Source organism: Cuculus canorus, chromosome 26, assembly GCF_017976375.1.
Source record: "Cuculus canorus isolate bCucCan1 chromosome 26, bCucCan1.pri, whole genome shotgun sequence".
In the NCBI taxonomy this organism is placed as follows: Eukaryota; Metazoa; Chordata; class Aves; order Cuculiformes; family Cuculidae; genus Cuculus; species Cuculus canorus.
Genome location: NC_071426.1, coordinates 4,281,531 through 4,303,633, shown reverse-complemented (window position 1 = coordinate 4,303,633; position 22,103 = coordinate 4,281,531). Strand labels below are relative to the sequence as shown.

General features: G+C 42.8%; 1 protein-coding gene across 9 annotated transcripts in view; it reads right to left on the bottom strand.

The window, feature by feature from the left end:
• Nucleotides 1-22,103, bottom strand: part of LRRTM4 (leucine rich repeat transmembrane neuronal 4) — a 519,233-nt gene that overhangs the window by 292,349 nt on the left and 204,781 nt on the right. For 7 of the 9 annotated variants that reach the window (XM_054089009.1, XM_054049570.1, XM_054089008.1 and 4 more), the window contains exon 5: nt 20,090-20,258. The exons of 1 other annotated variant lie outside the window; for it this stretch is intronic. The gene's annotated coding sequence lies outside the window, so the exon portion shown is untranslated. Of the gene's footprint in view, nt 1-1,535; nt 1,711-20,089; nt 20,259-22,103 lie in introns of those variants that run through there. One more of the 9 variants, XM_054089011.1, reaches the window with a different exon arrangement.

Genomic DNA, 22,103 nt, shown 5'->3' with positions numbered 1-22,103 from the left:
GTGCAACACAATTCAGGCCAAAGGGCAGAAAATAGCAATTGATGTCTTCTCTGAGACAAAGCCCACTGAAATGAGTAAGGATTCTGGAACAAAACTGAAGGTAGAATAGAGCAGTAGATGCCAGGAGGAATATAGCAACAAGCATCCGATACAAGAGCAGCTGTAGACGTTAGTTAGTGTTAGTATCAAAAAGAAAGTAACCTGCTCAAAAGAGCTGCAGTTTCAATCTTCCCTTGCAGGGGCAGATTAAGCTCAGCATGTTTCTCTCTGTTCTGCAGTGGGTGGGGGGAAAGACTCGGAATGCAAACATCCACCTTGTTTTTTCTTCTCTCGCGGCTCTACGCTGCTTAAAATCTACCAGTTCATAACCTCCTTTCAGCAGATTTAGCTGGATTTATACGGCTGAGGGAAGAATAGGGTGCAGTGGGTACAGGAAGAGTCAGGAGGAAAGCAAAATCTTTAAATTGTCATCTATCAGCAGTGGTACTGAGAGCTGAGGCTGGTGACTTCGGGTCAGGATTTGTTTCCGATCTCTGCCGTGAGCTTCTGAGGATTGCCAATGAGAGCGACAGCCTCTTACCCTTTAGGAGACCAGTTCAAATCCAGGTCATTAGTGGCTTTAAGCAACAACAGGGACAGACTGGAAACAGATTTTCCCTTCTAATCTAAAGCAAAGTGGGCTGCTCCAACCAGCTGCACTGCAGAGCCCCCAGCTCCCCTCCGCGATCGCTGCTCCCAGAGCTCCCCCTCCTGCTCCACCGTCACCACGGGCTACAAAACCGCTGCCAGCAACTGGGGGCTGCGGGGATAAAAACCAGCCCAGGCTAACGCTGCCCGCCTCGCTGAAGTCATCATTTCCGCAGGTATTTCTACGTCTCCACACAGGTTCAATCGGAACACTTCTTCTTTTAAATATAAGCAACTACATAGATGCATTATCACTGTCGGCAGACGGGTGTCCCTTCTTAATGCTTCCAATTCTGTATTCAAATAGAAGCTCAAAAACCAAAACCTATGGACATTTGCAGGGGCGCAAAGAATATACACTCTAATGACTTAAAAAGAAAACCGGGATCCCAGAGCATGTGATAAACTGCTGCTTAATAATTTTTTTTCAGTAAGCCCACTGACAAAAAAATTCCAGTTGCTCTGGAATCTGCCACATAAGGCTGAAACAAGAACAAAATTAAAGCTTTTCATTCCAATGGATCAACTTTAGAACAAAACTAAAACTTTTCATTCCAATGGATCACCTTTTCTGTCACTCCAACGAATGCCTATGCAAGATTTTTAGTGCTACTGAAATTGTTTCAACACAATCATTTCATTTTTAATTCCCTCCTCCCCCGATTCTTTACAGAGGTTTCTGATTATTCACTATCATTTGGGGCAAGAAGTATTTCCAAATGCCAGTTTACAATGCAAGTGATATCCTAAGCTTCACTCCATAGTCAATTTAGAGGGGAGGCAGAGCTAAATGAAGAAGTAGAACCACAAAAGAAGAAAGAAAAACAGCTTAGGGACGTGTATCTTACCCATATTCCAATGCAAGGATTTACTGCCACAGCTTAGATTCCTTAAAACGCTTCTCTCAGTTGTGGAATAGCTCAGAAACTCTGCCACTCCCTAGACAGAGGTGATTTCTTTTTTCTTTAACAGTAACTTTTTCCATGGTTTCATCCTTCAGGTTAAGAAAGGTTTCCCTCAGTCCCCCACCTCCAGGGGAAATTATCCTTGTCCACAGTGAAAAAGACCCAAAACGTAAACCCACAGCAGTGAGCTCTGCAATCTCTAAACCTTTGTCCCTCTCGTACGACTTCTGTCAGAGCTATGCAAGACCATGCCTGCTGTACGAAGTTAGAAACAAGCTGTGTCCTCCGATTCCCGCACTCCCCTGGAGTTTGTTGCTGCAGAGTACGGAGCAGTCTGGCGTGCGTTCAGCTTTCCGCACACAACAAAAACTGTTCTCAAAGCAATGTACAATCCTAACATGATTTGATGAACAGGAGATTTCATCTGCAGCCTGTAGCCCCTCCCCAAATCAGGCATATTTAAAGTAAAAATGAGATGTCGTGTTAGCCTTTCCAAGGATCAAACAATTGCAGCTCGGTAAATCAAGACATCCCAAAGCTGACATTTACACAGGCTCTTTTATCAGTAGTAAGGCAAGAGCAGACTGTGCACGATGATCAAATTGGAGCTGAATTTCAAGGTTAACGCAATGAAAATTCATACACACAAGTTTTTTGGATTTTCCTTGCAAGTGGTCCTCAGCACCTGACGTTGATGCTCAGCAGGGATCCCTCTGTGCTGCGAACTGGAGGTACCAAACAAGACCCCAACTCGGGACAGTCCGATATGGCACACTGGTCACCCCCCGGTACGGACCAGTGTTTGCCACACACTGAGTCCAAAAGTGGCAAATTCACAATAACCACTCCTAAGCCAAACTGGACCACACTGATCCAAACAGGACTGCTCGCTCCCAGTCTGGTTTAGGAGCCTGCATTGTTATCTTCAACATAGCACAATATGCTCACAATATTGAAACAAAGGAGACCTTCTCCACAGCACCTGATTTCAGGAAATGAAATTATTTCCATAGGGTTGAGAACAACTGCAGAGCATTCCATCTTACACGCTAACTGCAATCTATAACAGCTTTACTGAAAGCTTTTTTTGGGGCAAACATCACACCTCACCACAATCAGAATTCAACCAGACAACAGCTTCTGCAGGGAGAAGAGAGTGATGGGGTCAAATATCATAGAATCAAAGAATGCTTTGGGTTGGAAGGGATCCTTACAGGTCGTTCAGTCCAACCCCCTGCAGGAGCAGGGACATCTTCAACCAGATGAAGTTGTTCCATCCAACCTGGCCTTGAATGTTCACAAGGATGGGGCCTCCACTGCTTCCCTGGGCAACTTGGGTTGTGTTTCACCGTGCTTATTGTAAAAAGAATTCTTCCTTTTATTCAGTCTAAATCTGCCCTCTCTTAGTTTAAAGCCATTACTCCTTATCCTGTCACAACAGGCCTTGCTAAAAAGTCCGTCCCTAGCACTCCTGTAGTCCCTTTCCATACTGGAAGCTGCTCTAAGGTTTCCCTGGAGCCTTCTCTTCTCCAGGCTGAACAAGCTCAACTCTCTCAGCCTGTCCTTGTACAGGAGTTGTTCCAGCCCTCGGATCATCTTCATGACCCTAATATAATAAAGATAATAATATAATAAAGAAACCATAAACAAGAGAACAGGGCGAAGCAATTCTCAGAGTCCAATCAGAAATATTTTAAAAGGAACATGACTTCTACGTAGATGCACAGAACTCCTCAAAGCTCAGCTCCACCAGATGCCATAACCTGGTCATCTGGCAATGGAAGGGTATGTTCTTTAATGACATGCCTGACAAGTCACAAATAACAAGCTTTTTTAGTATGATTTCGTTTCTAAAATATACTTTCTGCTAGTTGTTGCCAGAGAGAATAATAAAATGGAAATTGCTTTGTTTTGACAAATGTTGAGTAAAGCTTGCCATGCTTCAAAAACATTCAGGAGGATTTTACATAACATATAGGTTCACCAAAAACCAGAGAATCAAGAAAAGAGAAAACCCAAATATTCACAAAGAGAGAGAAATGCTTCCTCTGTTTTGTACATCGATTAAACACTACTTATCAGTACAATTTGACACAGTAATTACACAGCAATATTTCTACGCAAAAGCTGAAGGTAGAAAATGTTCCTTGCGTTTTTGCATTGAGGTACCATTCTTCAAATTTGGCTGCCTCCCTTTTCAGATGTCAGTCAGGTGCACCAGGAAAGAAATGATGAAAGCACAAAGGTTCCACTGAATGCTCTCCAAAGCCACGAAAATACAACCTGCAATAAATTGACCCAACAGCCCGCTTTCCCCATCAGCAGCTCCCGGCTGTATGGTCTCTGCAAGTCCTTTTTCTTAAACAAGTTGCATGCAACGTGCTCCGAAAAAAAAGATGGAAAATTGAATAAATCCTAACAGAGCAGGTGATAAATATGATAAATCTAATAGTAAAGAAATACCATGGGATTTTTCTTAATGAGGAACACAAATTACCTACACTGAGTGACTTATATGAGAGAGGTTGTGGGGTCTACAGAGTTCTTGAGCAAGTGCACATACTATTCATTTGAGAAATCCAATCAGCCTGACTGGCAGCTGCAGGAGGCTGCCTTAACAATGTTGGCTAGATGAGGTAATTCTTTTTTTAGGCATTTCTATGCTGGAAAAAATCCTTGCAGAAATGCAATTATACCAGGAAAATATGTTTTCACTGCTCCACTTGATGCTACCTCCCCTGATCTCTCTTGCTCGATTGTGTCCTGTCCTCAGCAGAAGGGTTTCCAACACAGTACTTTTTCTAGTGTACGTTACACATGATTAAAAAGGAGGCATTACTAAACATCCACTTGGAAACAGCCCCTAAAGAATAGTCTTTGCAGGTTCTCATTAGAGTTGGCCTAAACTTTGATTTCCATTTTAGTTGAGAATAATTTTGAAGTTTAAAACCACTTGTGCAAGATATCAAATAGATTTTCGAAAACATTCAGAGCGTTACATTTCTCAAGGCACGCACCTACACAAAGAGAAAGACAACCCACACAGTGCCAAGGGGGTAAGAGAGAGATGACAAACAAAGGAGGAACTACACAAGCAAGAATCAGGATTAACCAAGATCTAACCAAGCAAAAGCCCGGTGCCCAGAAGGTCAGATTTATTCAGAGCAAAATAGGATCTTCATCCGTTCAGCCAGAAGCAAACAGGACCACAGGTGGGAAACTAAGGCAAGTGATTGTTTAGAGCCAGAATAAAAAAAGCCATTTTTCTGCTGTACATTTTTAGACATACCAGCTGCACAGTAAGTATGGGGTGATTGTAGAAACTTTCTCAACTATAGGTATTTCTGTAACATCATCACAGCTGCTGACAGCTCTTGGGAGATATCAAACACAGAGCACTTTTATTCCATTTTCAGACACTGAGCACTTGTGGGAAAAGAAACCAGGAGCTGGAGACTGTTTAGGCCAACTTATGGATGTGTGGATAGATGAGGAATTCAGATCAGAGTTCTCCATAAGCAGAATAATGCAACAGTGTCCGATTACAAGAGTACCGGTTGCTACATTATCATAGAATGATTTGGGTTGGAAGGGATCTTAAAGCCCATTCAATTCCAAACCCCCTGCCATGGGCAGGGACACCTCCCATTGGATCAGGGGCTCCAAGCCCCATCCAACCTGGCCTTGAACCCCTCCAGGGATGGGGCAACCACCACTGTTCTGGGCAACCTGGGCCAGGGCCTCCCCACCCTCACACCAAAACATTTCTTCCCAAAATCTCATCTCATCTCAATCACTTTCTTTTTTCTGCGTACAGTTGTACTTCTACTCTATTGTTCATCTGGAGAGCAACACTGTAAGCAGAGGTGGAATATGTTTGACCACAACTGCTCATTCGGTTCCCACAAGGCAGATCAGTGAGGTAACACCCAGTCTGAACAACCTTGTTCCAATAGCAACATCTCCCCTTGACCCCGCTCACGTCAGTGGAGTACCGTGAACTTCCCCAAAGCACTGTTCAGAAGACTTTAAGTTATACCTTTGCCACGGACTGCCTGCCGGGAAGGCGCATGCAGAGACTCTTGACAGCAGAGGCAACATAAACAAATCAGTCTCCAGTATCTGATAACGGAAGACTTTCACAAGGAGAAAGTTGAGGACTGAATTCCTGGACATCCAAAGTTCTTGACCTGAGATGCCACAAAAAGACTACAGGCCACCTTCAGAATAATCCAGGACTGCCCCCTGAACTACGGAACCATTCTCGCCTGTAGCAAAATCTAAAGATTTCTGAAATACCAGCTACCTAAATTTCGTATTTCTTTTTTGGAGACCATGCATTAATTCCCATGCTATTTGCACTATTTCATATGACAGAGAGAATACCTAATGATAAGGCAAGTTTTGTTGAAGCCAGTAGCTAATTCAGATCTGGCTTTCCTTAACAAACCAAGAGTCTTCATCTGTCCTTTTAAGTTATCCTCAAAAGGTTTTATTTCAACACTGCAGATGAAGACACAGTCTTTTAAAGTAACTGTTTTATCCTCCTTGGGAAGCAATTAAAGAGTGCAAGAAATTACTACCTTCTGTTTCTATTCTTATTGTGGATGGAGAATTGGTTTGTTTTAAGAGAGGGAAAACTAGTCAGACATTGCCAACTTCAACATTTCAAACTACTTAAAGACTATCAGTGCAAAAGCAGTTCTGTCAAATTGAAGGACAACATTTCTAATAGGTCCCCTGAACTTACATGCGAGCAGATGTGCTCCGCAGCAACCGGTATCCGTCATAGGATCATTAAAGTTGGAAAAGAACTCTAAGCTCATCCCAACACCACCATGCCGACTAAACCAAGTCTCAAAGTGCCACGTCCACACACCTTTTGAAGGTGATCGGAACTCTCCCAAGCCTAGGCGGGAAGAAGGAAATTCTCTTGCATTTGCATTCCAAAAGGGTTCTGTTCCGCAGGCACTGTCAGCATCAATTAGAAGCACTACCTATGTTAGCTTTTTGTCAATACTGTAACTAGTTTAGAGATTGCTCTTCAACTACAGTCTGGTAATCAACTTTTGGAAAGACAAATCTATACAATCACTAAAATTGATCAAGAGTGGACAAGGGAATTACAGAAAGTTTCTGAATTGGAGGTATCCACAGTGCACACACCTAAACTTGAAGGCTTTGAAATTCAATTACAGAAACTAAAATAAATGACCATAATGTTTTCTATTATCAGATACATAGAAATCATTTCCCTTCCTTCCACTGCCCAGTAAAACAAATTTCAATTACTTTTTCCTAATCAAACTCGACCTCTATCAGAGTCCTTCAACAGCGTACAACTTTTAAAGTTAAATAAGATAACTCTAGAACAAAACAGCACAGGGTTTCCAGTTTCAAAGTACAGCATCCTAGTTTAAAAAGCAAATCATAAGTAATTACAGTGCATCTGGACTAATCAGGTAAAAAGCTGAATACGGCACCCTTGGCCATTGTATGAAACACCTTCAACGAATGTGCGCACAATTAATTCCTCATATTCGTTCAGTCTGCGTATGGGACACGCATCATCCGAGCTCTGTAAAACTTAGAGTATGTCCAGAAGAATGCTCAAACAAACTCCATCTTTGACAGTTGCGCATGTTAAGTTAAAAAATCATGGACATTATTTCCTCTCAGAATCTCATCTTACCCTGCAGCTGGCAAAGGGGCAAAAAGTGTTTTCATCAATTGTATCTTTATCCATAAAGAAATTGGGTGGCTAAAACCAAGGTCAAAACCATGGCCTTAATGGAAGTACTTGGAACAAGAATTTACAGTATAGGTGCTTGAGGTGGCACTTGGCTAGAGCACAGTATTATGGGCAGGGTGTACAACACATCTCCCTCACCTTAGATTAGCATAAAGAGTAAGGGCTGTGATCTGCAGTCAGTGTAGTTGTGTTACCAAATTGGGGCTACAGGAAACCTGGGGAGGGGCTCTTTCTCAGGGAGTGCAGGGATAGCACAAAAAGGCAGAGATTTCAGCTGAAAAAGGGAAGATTGATATGAGATCTTGGGGAGAAATACTTTACTATGAGGGTGAGAGGCCCTGGTCCACGTTGCCCAAAGCGGTGGTGGTGTTCAAGGTCAGGATGGATGTGGCTTGGCCTCCCTGATCCAGTGGGAGGTGTCCCCGCCCATGGGCTGGATGGGCTTTAAGGTCCCTTCCAACTCAAACTATTCTATGATTCCATGAAAAGTACTTAGGATATATATATAGATCTGCTAGCAAAAAGTAAATTATCTAACATGGAAACTGTTCAGAAGAAAACTTCATTTCTGAGGCAAACTTTGAGATTTAAAGTCTTTTGTGAAGAACAAAACTGACATCCAAACTTTTCACTTAAGGGATGCATTGGGAAGAATTTATATCCCAGCAAGGGCAGAACTGGCTTTACAGAATCACAGAATCACAGAATCACCAGGTTGGAAAGGACCCATTGGATCATCGAGTCCAACCATTCCTAACACTCCCTAAACCATGTCCCTAAGCACTTCAAGAAGAAGAAGAAGCTGAAGAGCCACCAAACTAATGGCCTTGGCCCCACCTCATCCACTGGTCACGTGTATTTCCAGATTGCTTTAAGTGGGAGGAACACTGATAGCCAAGGTCAATGTCCTAGTTGATCAGGCTTTTAGAATTTATTTCAAGAGCATTTCAGGTGGGATTAAAACATTTCCATGCAGCAAAATATATTGACTATAGACTACAGAATAACCCTGTTTAAAACATTGCAATCAAAACTCTCGGCTCCCTCTGAACTTCCCCTTACAGGTACATAAAATCTGCTTTAGAGAAGCCTTCTAAGCCTTTTCCACTCAATCCTCCCTCTTCCTCCTTTAATGTGATCTGGTTGGGGCTCTAGTTTTACATCCCTTCCCCCCCAAAAAAAACGCATTTTCAGTTTTCAGAAGAGCAGAGGAGAAAAGAGAAAACAAACATAGAGTTGCCACGGTTACTGACAATCCTTGCTGAAGAGATGAATGGAATTGATAGGGAGGAGACAGGTACAAAAGGATACTCAATTTTTTTTCAGTCCTCCCATTTAAGTTGTGACTCGTCCTAGACAGTCATTTTTTTTTTTCCTTCTGGGAAATTTAAATCTATTTGTATTCAACACAATTCTTCCTGTGCTGCCTTGCAAATGTAAGGCTCAAACAGCATACATGAAATCGCCCTAGCCTTTAACAGTGTTGATCTGCTAAAGCTCCGATAAATCACATTATAGTCAAATTAGAGAGGTACATTTAGACTGCCACAAAAATCTGAAGCCAGAAATAGTAAAGCTAAAAATAAGGCTTTTTCTTCTGCCACCAGGAAGAAGAATGAAGATGCCATTCATCCTAAGCACACTGAAATCAACCGGCTGTCGGGCCAGAACCTTCGGATGGTGATTTCTTCACTCTGTCTCATAAGCCCTCTATTGCAAACAAGTTATTTCCCCTTGTCTCAGAGACAGAGAACAGCTGCTTTAAAAACATGAAGACGAGCGTTTCCTTATCACGGAATTCTCAGTGTTTTCAGTCGAAAACTCCCTAAGAATATTCAGTCAAAATTGGAAGCAGCTTTCTGACACAGTGGTATATTTAATGACATTATCTTTCTAACAGCCAATCTGCCGCAGTACCGAAATTCCACATCGGATTCTATCTACATTCTAGTGAAGCAGATTATTAGGAGAGGGATCATAACAGCCAATTACAATAACAATCTAGAAATGAGGGAACTCAGCTGGGTTGTCTTTGCAGACGATGCAGTCTCTATCTTTACATCCTCGGAGGATGACAGTTCTATTAAGGCAGTATTCTCAATATGCTGCTGGATGATTAGCATGTTCATTTCTTTCTCTTCTTTTAGGGACAGGGATATTAAGGGTTAAATCCTCAGACCACATTTGTATGCTGTGGCACAGCAAGGAAGGAAAAAGATTGGATCTAACTACTGGTGTGAAAGGAGCTACGCAGCCCTTGAGCTCTGGGGTGGGATGAGAGACTGCACTGCACACAAGTGGAGTGGAGGGAGGGGAGAACTGAAGCTCCCTGTAAATCCACACCTGAACGGAGTAAGCTGAGCCAGAGCTCATCAATCCCAGCCCAGAGTGTTAATTATCCTTCGTCACAGAAGACTGATCAAGAGAGAAAAGGGAGGCAGGAATGGCTATCCGTGTATACGCTGGCATTGACTCAGCAACCGGAGGCTATCCAACCTGTCAGCGGACGGGAGAGAATTCTGAGCCATCATTCACAGTCAAGGACCTCTTTATTTGTCCATGACCATAATTCCATGGCCCACACAGTTATGAGAAGTCGTTGCCATATTTGGCACCTCAGAGAGTAGAGGACATGGACCTTCATCCATTACTGCTGAAGTTACTTCTTAACTTCAGGAACAATCTAACAATCACCTCTTAACAAATAAAGATTTGAAGATCAATCACTTCACTACCATACCCAGCACACTCTTTCCCCTCAGCCATACACAAATACTTTACATTTCCTGGATTTATACAGTATCTTCCCCCAGCAATCTAATTTAAGTGGAAAGGCCCACAGGAGGGTGGCCAAGGAATCACTTCAGGCCCACAGCCACTGACTGCACTGTGCCTATGATTTTACACCACCGATTTCCATCATGATGAGGACTTCTTGCTGTAAAATTACATTTGCTACTAATAAGCTTGGTTTTCTTTGTTACCTTTCACAGAGCTCTCCTATTCTAGTCTGAAAAACTAGATATTTGATTTAGATCATCTTAAAGGATGTGATTCAGGATCAAAGTCAGCATCCAAAATCATAATTTATAAATAAAAGAGAAACTGTTCAAGCATCAGTCCTACTTAAGGTACAATTAGCAGGGAGAATGTATGTTAATATTTTATTTTAGGGTGTTTTGAGCAGCATGGACAACAGCCTCTGTTTATAATGAGCGCGGTAGATATGAGAAATCCCATTTCAATAAAATTCTCTCAGATATTACAGAAAAAAAATCTTGTTAACTTTTACATAGGAGGAGAGAAAAATGTAATGACAAGTTTGAACGACCAAGCTTTGCTTAGCACTGGCCGACCAGCGAAGGCAGCGATCTTTAAATTCACACAGAGACAAAAAGAAGGTGGAAGTCATCATAGTGCAACATGAAAAGGATTATAAAATAAGCTTGCTGAGATTTATGGCACCACCAGCCCTTGAAACACACATGATTGGAACAGCCACATCAGTAAAGGATTTAATAATTTCTCCCCTGCATCCCTAACTCCTCTAATATTCTGTTTTAAGCAAAATTATACGTGGCAGATTTGGAACAGTTATTTGTGTTGTCTTTGACAAAGAAAAATCTCGTTATTTAGTCAATTTGTTAATTGTAAACACGATTTTATTGGATTAGAAATTCCATTCCATTGCAAAATCATTTCTCAAGTCAGAAGCACAGAACTGATGCAGCATAAATCTTAAAGAGGCTGTATTTATAATGAAAGACATAAGAACCTGTGATCAATCATTTGCATTATATATTGCCCAAGAACAAGCCTTGGTTTTATTTGTTCTGCAGGTACTGCAAGGGTAGGAACGTCATATTCAGGGTATCCCAACAGCCACCTTTGGGAAGTGTTTGTCTCTAACTGCAGAAAGCCCAAGAAAGATCAGATGAACAATAAAGAAATCTAGTTGAATTTACCATTGTAGAGCTTGAGCCGCTTTTACTACAGCCCCGTATAACAGGAATACATAAAATAATTAAATGTTCGTGTAAGACCAACATCAACTTTCTTGTCCCGTTACCCATCAACAGAGGTAGAAAGATGACTTCTGCATAATTAAGAATCAAAACTAACAAGGGTGCGCTTTGAACACAGTCACAGGTACCCAATCAACCTTTATGCCCACAAGCAGAAGGAAACACGTAAGGTGAAACTCCACCATCCAAACATAATGCGAGAGTTGAGTAGGATGAGCATGAACAGACTAACTACTCATTTCATTTCTCCATACACAGTGATGAAATGGAAAGTAGACACAGAGACACCCAAACTGTTTCAGGTGCAGAAAACATCTGCAGTTATGTCATCTTTCCAACAGCAGTTCATGTAGTGATAACTTTCAGTAACCAACTTACTCAATTTGCCCTGGTTTGGGTATTTTCTACATACTGCTCTGGGCAAAGCAGGCAAAACTTAACAGCAACACTATTTCATCTTAATAAAACTAAAACCTTTTCCTTGTCATTTCCATACACTTAATTACAATTATATACTCCTTTCAGATTGGGGTCTTAGCATATAAACATCACAGTAAGAAAATATGATAGCAATTTAAAATTCATTTCATAGAATCATAGAATGGTTTGGGTTGGAAGGGACCTCAAAGCCCATCCAGTTCCACCCCCTGCCATGGGCAGGGACACCTCCCGCTGGATCAGGGGCTCCAAGCCCCATCCAACCTGGCCTGGAACCCCTCCAGGGATGGGGCAGCCACCACTGCTCTGGGCAACCTGGGTCAAGGCCTCCTCACCCTCAGAGGAAGACATTTTTTTTCCTAAGAGCTCATCTCAATCTCCCCTCTTTCTGCTTCAAACCATTCCCCCTCGTCCTATCCCACACTCCCTGAAAAAGAGCTCATCCCTTGCTCCCTTCCCTTCAAAACCAAACACCAAATCTTGTGATCTTCATAGGAAAAACATCCAAGTCTAGAGCTGCAGAAAAATTTCTGTTGTCTCAACTGAACAGAGGAATCAGAACTCAGTATTGTGTTATTAATATACTGAAAGTCAAACTTTGACACATCCATATGCTACATGCTCTACTGGATACCCAGCAAACAGATTAAGCACGTGTTTCAGCCAGGGTGTAAAAATGCACTTGACTGAAGTAAAGGGAAGACATTGCGTGTCCATGTGTATGAATATGATAAATTAGACTTGACAGGCTTTAGGCAAAACCCTTCCTAAAGTTTTGTTCAAGTTACCAAGACCCAGTTACATAATGAAAGTGCTCTTGTGATATAGAATCAAAATATTTTCAGTTTTTCAGGCTGCTCAAGGTTTTCTTAAACAAAATCTTCTAATAAACATGAGGTATTTCATATCACATCGAATGCATAAATCTATTTTTCTTCTTTTACCTAATTTTTTTTCTTTTCAAAGATCACCTCAATGTCATTTTACTAAATGAAGCCCTTCTGTGTTGAAACTGGTAAGACAAGAAGAGCCACACAACTCTACCTCAGGTAACATTGCCTCACGCTATTCAAACTCATATTGCATGTGACCTTTTCCATCTTTCCAGTCTGATTCATTTTTGGACACTTTCAGATCATGTCATGATTTGCAGGCATCGGAGGGTGAAAGATCAGAATAAATGTTGATTACAGAGGAGGAAAAATCCGTACCCATAAAGAGAGCAAATATCAATTTCATAATGGAAACAAAGCTAAGGAGTCTGAAGAAGCTGAAAGCAAACCAAAAGCACCTACTCTCCATTTCACACATAATTTCTCCTACGCTCACTACAATGTGTTCTCAAGGTTTTTGACTGTTTGCTTTCTCGAGTATGAATATTTTAAAAAGTACTTTTAGTCCCCTTGATGCTAAAAAAAGGGGAAGCAAAACAAGGGTCTGTCTAACCGAGTCCTGCTGGTTTGATACACAATATTTCTTATTGGAGATTAATGACCGGCGGTCACTAACAGAGGCAAATCTCTTTCAAATAAGGGAATAAGGACAATTTAGTGCCTGGTAGAGAAAAGAAAAACTTGTCTCGCGACTCCATCTATCTGACATTTACCATCTTCAACACATGATTCAGCATTCAGCTTTCAGATTAATCTGACTCAGCTGCCTGGAAGCAGTAGCACTCGGAATTTTTATGCCAGTACTATGCCAAATATCACTGTGAGAGACTATTGTCCAACAGTCGCAGGCGGAATGATTAAGCATCAACATTCTTTCTTCCATTTTGAGCAAACTCTCCTGGTCACATCCCCGTAACACCTCTATTGGTGCAGTACTAAATGGCAAAGCGCAGCAAAGATCCGAATCTGTCAGATGAGCTTCAGGCAACTCTTTTTATATCTCTCCGCTAATGTGTGCTCATTTCTGGAAAAGCTGATTTTTTTTGCCTCTTTAACTTGCATATTAATCGCCATTGAACTATACAAAGTGATTTTCAATCTTCACTTGAAAAAAAGGGGAGCATGGTTTTGATTCACACTCTCCTTGATTTTCATCATCCTTTTCTGCTTAAATACTGTTTACTAAAAAAAAAAAAAATAAAAATGCCAGATGGCTCCTAAGATTTATTGCCACATCACTGAAACAGAAAATACTGTATCTCGGCTCCCACACAATTTGCTCATGAGATCAGCTTAACTAATCAAAAAGAATATATATATATATTTAAAGGCCAAACAAAAAAATCCCACCAAAACAAAATTCCCCATAATACTCCTGTAACTGAGGAATACCAAAGATTTGTCCCTCATGACTCAGGTGTTCAAAGAAAATGTAGACATGGCACCTTGGGACATGGTTTAATTGTTACAGTGGTGTTGGGTTTCCAGTTGGACTGGATGATCTTGGAGATCGTTTCCAATCTTAATGATTCTACGACTCTGTGTAGAGAACCACTGACACAGACATCTCGCTTGGTTTAAAATCAGACTTAAATTAAAATCAGAAACCAAGGAACCAGTATTGCAATGAGCTCTGGGTTTGGGAAGTACCGGTGGATAAAGGCAGACATCTTTTGCCACATTCCCTCTCTCACTACAAAGCTTAAGAACTAGGAAAGTCGTTCATTTGTCTAGGAAGATATTAAAGATGAATGGGAAAAATCTATGCATAGAATTAATTGAAGAATTCACTTGTAAAACCACGCAGAATTAAACAGTAATGATAAAGAACAACAGTGCAATTTTCAGTAGTGCCTTTAAGTCTTAAGATTTGCCAACAATACAAAGTGATAATGGCAAAGCCACAGCTGTGGCTGCTCTGCAGTGAAATAATTATCCAGATACAGTTCATCCCATACATAAAGGGAAAGAAAACTCATTTGCATAAAGTGCAAAGTGTAACACACTGCTGTGTTACGGACTGTGCTAAATTATATTTAGCATTAGTCTGCTCTAATGGCCTTCATATTGGCCTATGTGCATGCAATCTGATCCAATTCTGGTCCCCGTTATAACAAGGGCATACATATTGCTATAAAAATGTAAGATACTGCAAATCCAAGGCCTTTTCCAAAGCTCAGTGGAGTCCTTGAGCACATTCCTTCTCAGAGTCCATGGGGCTGAGTCATTACAAATCATTGGACATTGGAACCGGCAGTTTCGATGGTGTCCAGGGGATTTAGGCACTCAGATGCCATCGAATTTCAATTTAACTTAGCTACCAAAAAGACATGCTGAACACTCGAAAGTCCTAATATAAACAAGATCTGGAATAAGTTACAGCAGAAAACCTGAATACAAAATGAAGTCCCTTACATAGTGTTTCTTCTGCATATTTTAGGTGTGGGTTATCAAAATACATGGGAGAGTTGTGGTCTACTGAAGCACACCAAGAAGCAATCAGCATACTGGTGGAAGCCAGGATGGAGTTAACTTTCTACTGCCTAGTGGGGTTAAACCATGACACCCCAAATTATCCAAGAGTTGTTTTCTCCTCAGACTCCTACAAAGCATACATCCGTCAGCCGCCTATTCATGATAATAGAACAACTCGGATCATTTGCTTTCCTCTGGCTGCGTGGAAGATGTGTTGATGAGCCAAGAGAATGTGTCTACTCAGTACCAACGAGCCTACAGGGAAGGTTTCTTGAAAGGTCCCTTTGTTAATATTTTGCTTTAAGTTTACTACTGAGAATTTCAATTTTAAAAAGAAAGCCATAAAAAATTGACGGAAAATGTAAGGTTAAAAAAAAACAGAATGAAAAAAACCCCACAATACTGCTGCTACAAATGCTGTGTAACAACTAAATGCTGTTCCATATGCCACAAGATAGCTCACATGTCAAGATATTTTGCGTAGAGGTTATGGGTGGAACAGATCTATTGCTAAAGATAAACACGCCTTGAGACCCATTGATTTTCATATTAGAACCGTCTGTAGATTCAAAAGGACCATCAAGTACACACAGATGCATACACACACACAAATGCTCCTCCTGAGGACAACACTGATTGCCAAAAAGGATAATACAGGAGCAAAAATTCTGCCTCTCAGAGTGTTAGAACACAGAGAAAGAGCTAGCAAGATGTCTGAAATACATTGTGGAAGGAAGAATTCACGCACCATGTTCCACTCTTTAAGAATAGTGCAAATTAATTTTAATATTCAATAGATGCAAATAAAATCAGAAAAAAAAAATAGTATCTGCATTTATCATTCCGTGGACCTAATCTGAAACTCAGCCTTCGAACTGAGATCTGGCCTTTGGTGAAAGCTCTCCTGCTTGCACCCAAATGTTCTTCCAAGAAGGGAATGACAGGACAAGGGGGAATGGCCTGAAGCTCCAAAAGGGGAGGTTCAGGCTGTATATCAGAAAAAAATTCTTCACAGAAAGAGTCATGGGGCACTGGAACAGCTGCCCAGGGAGGGGGTCGAGTCACCTTCCCCGGAGGTGTTTAAGGAACGGGTGGATGAAGTGCTGAGAGACATGGTTTAAGGGAGTGTTAGGAATGGTTGGACTCGATGATCCAGTGGGTGCTTTCCAATCTGGTGATTCTGTGATTCTATCAACAGCTCAGCATCGTAGAATCATAGAATGGTTTGGGTTGGAAGGGACTTTAAGGTCCATCCAGTTCCACCCCTGCCATGGGCAGGGACACCTCCCACTGGATCAGGGGCTCCAAGCCCCATCCAACCTGTCCTTGAACATCTCCAGGGATGGGGCAGCCACCACTGCTCTGGACAACCTGTTCCAGGGCCTCCCCACCCTCACACCAAAACTTTTCATCACCACAATAGTTCATTATAGCTTTAGCCCTCCTGTTCTAATAAAGAGTGACAAAAGCATCAAATGTATCAAAAATCCTGATTTTGATGGAGGACAAGCGCTTCACACTGCAAAAGCTGCAGACCTGCACTGCCCTACAAGTACTCATTTTGTTACGGTAGGTCCTAAATGATTACCTTCAGCCAAGATCTGGGCCTCTGCATCAGGTACTGTGGTTTGTGTCTGTAGACCAAAAGCAGCTCAGGCTCTGAGTTATGAAACCTAAACAGAACAATTTAAACCAAACAGTCTTTTTGGGGGAGGAAGCCAGGCACAAACTGATTTGCCTGAGGTTACGCTGCTTCTCATAAGCTTCTTTCTCCCCCAAGAAAGCTGCAAACGTCGCTTTTATAGCTGGACTTATAGTGGAAACATTATAGTAAACGTGGAAAGCAATCCCTGACTCAGCATTCTGAATTGATTTTGTTCCATTAATCTGAATAAAATAGTGAAAATACAGGTACAGAAAGGTAATAAGTCATCAACGTTATTAGCTGTAATAACTGTAAAGATGTATTTTTATGTAAATAACTATTTCAGAGGATTGACCTCTCAGTAACTTTTTGTCCAGCTAACTCTTAAACAAGTTTTTGACAACTACTGAAAATGAGAATTATTAAACCTGGTAAGAGAAGAGCTCGTTCTAGCTGATTGTCTCCAAGAGTTTCTCCCATCCTGCCTCTAAAAGCAAGGAAAAAACAAGTAATTAGGAGAATATAAAAACAGGGCACACAGAAAATGTACTTTTTCTGCTACAGTCCAGTGATTTCAACTGCTGGCTGGTTTGGGAACCTCCTGATAGAATCATAGAATCACCATGTTGGAAGGGAACCACTGGGTCATCGAGTCCAACCATTCCTAACACTCCCTAAACGATGTCCCTGAGCACCTCGTCTACATGTCTTTTAAATACTGCCAGGGATGGGGACTCCACCCCCTCCCTGGGCAGCTGTTCCAGTGCCCCATGGCCCTTTCTGTGAAAAATTTTATCCCGATATCCAGCCTGACCCTCCCCTGGCGGAGCTTCAGGCCATTCCCCCTTGTCCTGTCCCCTGTCCCTTGGGAGAAGAGCCCAGCTCCCTCCTCTCCACAACCTCCTTTCAGGCAGTTGTAGAGAGCAATAAGGTCTCCCCTCAGCCTCCTCTTCTCCAGGCTAAACAACCCCAGGTCCCTCAGCCGCTCCTCGTCAGACGTTCTCCAGCCCCCTCACCAGCTTCGTTGCTCTTCTCTGGACACACTCCAGAGCCTCAACATCCTTCTCGTGGTGAGGGGTCCAGAACTGAACACAGTACTCAAGGTGCAGTGTCACCAGTGCAGAGTACAGAGGGACAATCACCTCCCTGGACCTACTGGTCCTGCAGCAGTACTCACCTCCAATCCATCTGGTCACCAGTGGTCTGCACGTTTGGGTCCGATTTGAACTGCCTTATGCTGCTGAACCAACTCACATCGAACACAGAACCGGCACAGCCTCAAGCCTTTAGGCATTTAAGAGGCAGACAAATGAATCATAGAATCATAGAATAGTTCGGGTTGGAAGGGACTTTAAAGATCATCCAGTTCCACCCCTCTGCCATGGGCAGGGACACCTCCCACTGGATCAGTGGCTCCAAGGCCCATCCAACCTGACCTTGAACCCCTCCAGGGATGGGGCAGCCACAGCTTCCCTGGACAACATGTTCCAGTGTCTCACCACTCTCATGGTGAAGAAATTCTTCCTAATATCCAGTCTAAATCTGCCCCTCTCCAGTTTATACCTATTCCCCTTCGTCCAATCACCACAAGCCTTTATGAACAGCCCCTCTCCAGCTTTCCTGTAGCCCCTTCAGGTACTGGAAGGTCACTAGAAGGTCTCCTTGGAGCCTTCTCTTCTCCAGGCTGAATAACCCCAACTCTCTCAGCCTGTCCTCGGATGGGAGGTGCTCCAGCCCTTGCATCATCTTTGTAGCCTCCTCTGGACCCATTCAAACAGCTCCATCTCCTTTTTATGTTGAGGATTCCAGAACTGGACACAACAGTCCAGATGAGGTCTCACAAGAGCAGAATAAAAGGGGAGAATCCCCTCCCTCCCTGCTGGCCTCGCTGCTTTGGATGCAGCCCAGGACACGGTTGGCCTTCTGGGCTGCGAGCGCACGTTGCCGGCTCATGTCAAGATTCTCACCAACCAGAACCCCAAGTCCTTCTCTGCAGGGCTGCTCTCAATCACTTCATCATCTTTCAATCACACATTACATGAAAAACACTGCAGACTCCAAGGTTCTTAAGATCATGTCAATTCTGACTTCTTTGACTACAATCTTTACATCAGAGCCCATTACTTTTTCCACCGGCACACAAAATCACTTCACTATTAATGCTGCGTATTCTTTACTGTCACAGAAGGCAAACTCACCTCCAATCCACCTGAGTACCACAAACATAACAGATTTCTCATCTTTGTTTTTTGGGATCCCTCGACCCAGATCTTAGGAAGAAATGTTTTGCTGTGAGGCCCTGGCCCAGGTTGTCCAAAGCAGTGGTGGCTGCCCCATCCCTGGAGGGGTTCCAGGCCAGGTTGGATGGGGCTTGGAGCCCCTGATCCAGTGGGAGGTGTCCCTGCCCATGGCAGGAGGTTGGATATAGATGGGCTTTGAGGTCCCTTCCAACCCAAACCATTCTATGATTCTTCCACACTACTCTACAGATGTTGATATACCTTTAACTACACAACACTGTCAAAACCAAGAAATACTGCTTCTCAATTCGTCATTAAAGAGCTTCTTGTTTCTCAGATTTATCTGTGGTATTAAAACTCTCTTTCTTTTAATTAGCCCTACTGAATGATTCATGAAATTTCATGACAATAATAGCCATTCCGGATTTTTTTTTTTCTGTTTAACAGTTCTTCAGATAATTTGTGTTAGCTGTGCCTGGCTTCTAAAGACCTGTATCAATCGAAAACATTAACCTCCACAGAAAATGCACTTCGCTTGAAGACTGCTTGCCACTAGTGATTAAGTCAAGCTGAGCATTCGTCACGACTATTAATTTGAGGGTCAGCTCACACGCCTCTCAAACCCTGCCTGAAAAGACATTTTGTATGTGTTTCATTCAGAGAACGACGTAGCTGATTTACCACAAGATTGTAACCCAGGGGATCAAAACGATCCCCTTCTGATTTTGTAATGTATGAATACACAGAACAACAGCTACCAAAGACATGCTTAAAATTAAATCACATCCATAGGACTCACAAGTCCCAAATGTTATTTTCTGCTTCAGTTCGAGCAGTCAGGAGTCCTCTGTTCAGCTCCTCAACCTGCCAGACCCTGGAATAAACAGGATGATCCCTACTCTACCTGAATTTATTGTATTATAAGCTTTTCAAGGAAGCAGTTGCATGGGGCCTTAGTATGTATTGCACCACAGCTGAGGGACACAGGCAAATACCAACAAGTAGGAATGAGAATGAGTCTCCTCTCACCTGCAGCTCAAGTCTGACATCAATACTTGAGTCCTCGACAAAAATTCCATCTCAAACATTTTCAAAGAGATTGAGCTAGTATTTTCTGCAGGGCTTGTCCATCCACAGATGTTTTTCTGTCATTCTTTCCACTGATGTGCAGGTTGCTGTGAGGCATCCAAGAGTCAGCCTGCGAGATCAGCGCACCAGTTAGAATACTTTGTCCCATTACTGCTGTATTTGTGTGGGGGAAAAAAAAAGGCAGAGCAAACTTGACTTCTTATTTGTGAGCTAAAAATACATGCAGTGAATGCAATATGAAACATCTGTGGGGAAGAGGGACAACCATACATTGCTTCTTTGTGACTGTGATAGTAAATTTAGTGATACCACTCTGTTTACGAGGTCTTTTTTCTGATGTTCCCTGCTAGTCCATCTGATGCGAGCACTGTACACACTTCACTTGCTATTCATGCTGCAAAGCTGCCATCCAAAACATGTTTCTCCCAGGAGATCCAAATGCTCCTGGTGCCTCACTGTTCCATTTTTACAGCATATTACCCTAGCTACCAGTCAACATTTTTCCCCAGCAAGGGATGAGCAGGAGCCAAGTGCCCTATCTGTATTCACCGTGCAGTGTCTCCCGTCTACGACGACCTCGCATACAACCAACCGCAACTTTTGAAGAGGAAGCACTTTTTCACAGGGAAGAAACACTTTCAGACTAGACATTTGTATCAGAAACAGTGTGACCAGCAGGGCCAGGGAGGGGATTCTCCCTCTGTACTCGGCACTGGGGAGACCGCACCTTGAGTCCTGTGTTCAGTTCTGGGCCCCTCACCACAAGAAGGATGTTGAGGCTCTGGAGGGTGTCCAGAGAAGAGCAACGAAGCTGGTGAGGGGCTGGAGAACGTCTGACGAGGAGCGGCTGAGAGAGCTGGGGTTGTTTAGCCTGGAGAAGAGGAGGCTGAGGGGAGACCTTATTGCTCTCTACAACTGCCTGAAAGGAGGTTGTGGAGAGGAGGGAGCTGGGCTCTTCTCCCAAGGGACAGAGGACAGGACAAGAGGGAATGGCCTGAAGCTCCACCAGGGGAGGGTCAGGCTGGATATCAGAAAAAAATTCTTCATGGAAAGAGCCATCGGGCACTGGCAGAGGCTGCCCAGGGAGGGGGTGGAGTCACCATCCCTGGAGGTGCTTAAGGAACGGGTGGATTAAGTGCTGAGGCACATGGTTTAAGGGTGTTAGGAATGGTTGGACTCGATGATCCAGTGGGTCCCTTCCAACCTGGTGATTCTGTGATTCTATAAGGAAGAATTTCTTCACCATGAGAGTGGTGAGACACTGGCACAGGTTGCCCAGGGAAGCTGTGGCTGCCCCATCCTTGGAGGTGTACAAGGCCAGGTTGGATGGGCCTTGGGCAGCCTGAGCCAGTGGGAGGTGTCCCTGCCCAAAGCAGGGGGGTTGGAACTGGATGACCTTTAAGGTTCCTTCCCAGCCAAAGTCTTCTATGATTCTATGGAACAACAATTCATTGCAATGAGAACATCTTGCTGAAATTCACTCAACTTCAGGGTAAAATTCCTAATTCAGAATCAAAGACAAAGCAGCTCCAATTCAATGGAACAGAGTCGGGGGCAGCATAAAGAAAATCCAGATTGAAATCCATTAGCAAAACAAGGCAGAGCAGTAACTTTCTAGCTTTGTGAGACCTGGAATATATGGAGTCAATCTACAGGGAAATTGTCCTTCCTCACCCCAGAGAGGCACATCAAATGCATCAGCCTCTTCAGATGTTTTCTTAAAAACAAATCTGCAGCTTTGTATCCTTCCTTCTCTACTTAGCCTTATGCACCCCAGAAAACAGTCACAAATTTGTACCTGTCCGGATCAGATTAGAGCTCTAAAAGACCATCTTGTTAAACGACATGAAACACAACATTCAGTCTTCAGCATATTTCAGTAAAGAGATGCAATAATTAAAGGAACGCAGAAAAGAACCGTGAATCTGCTTGGAGCCTTGACAACAATCACAAT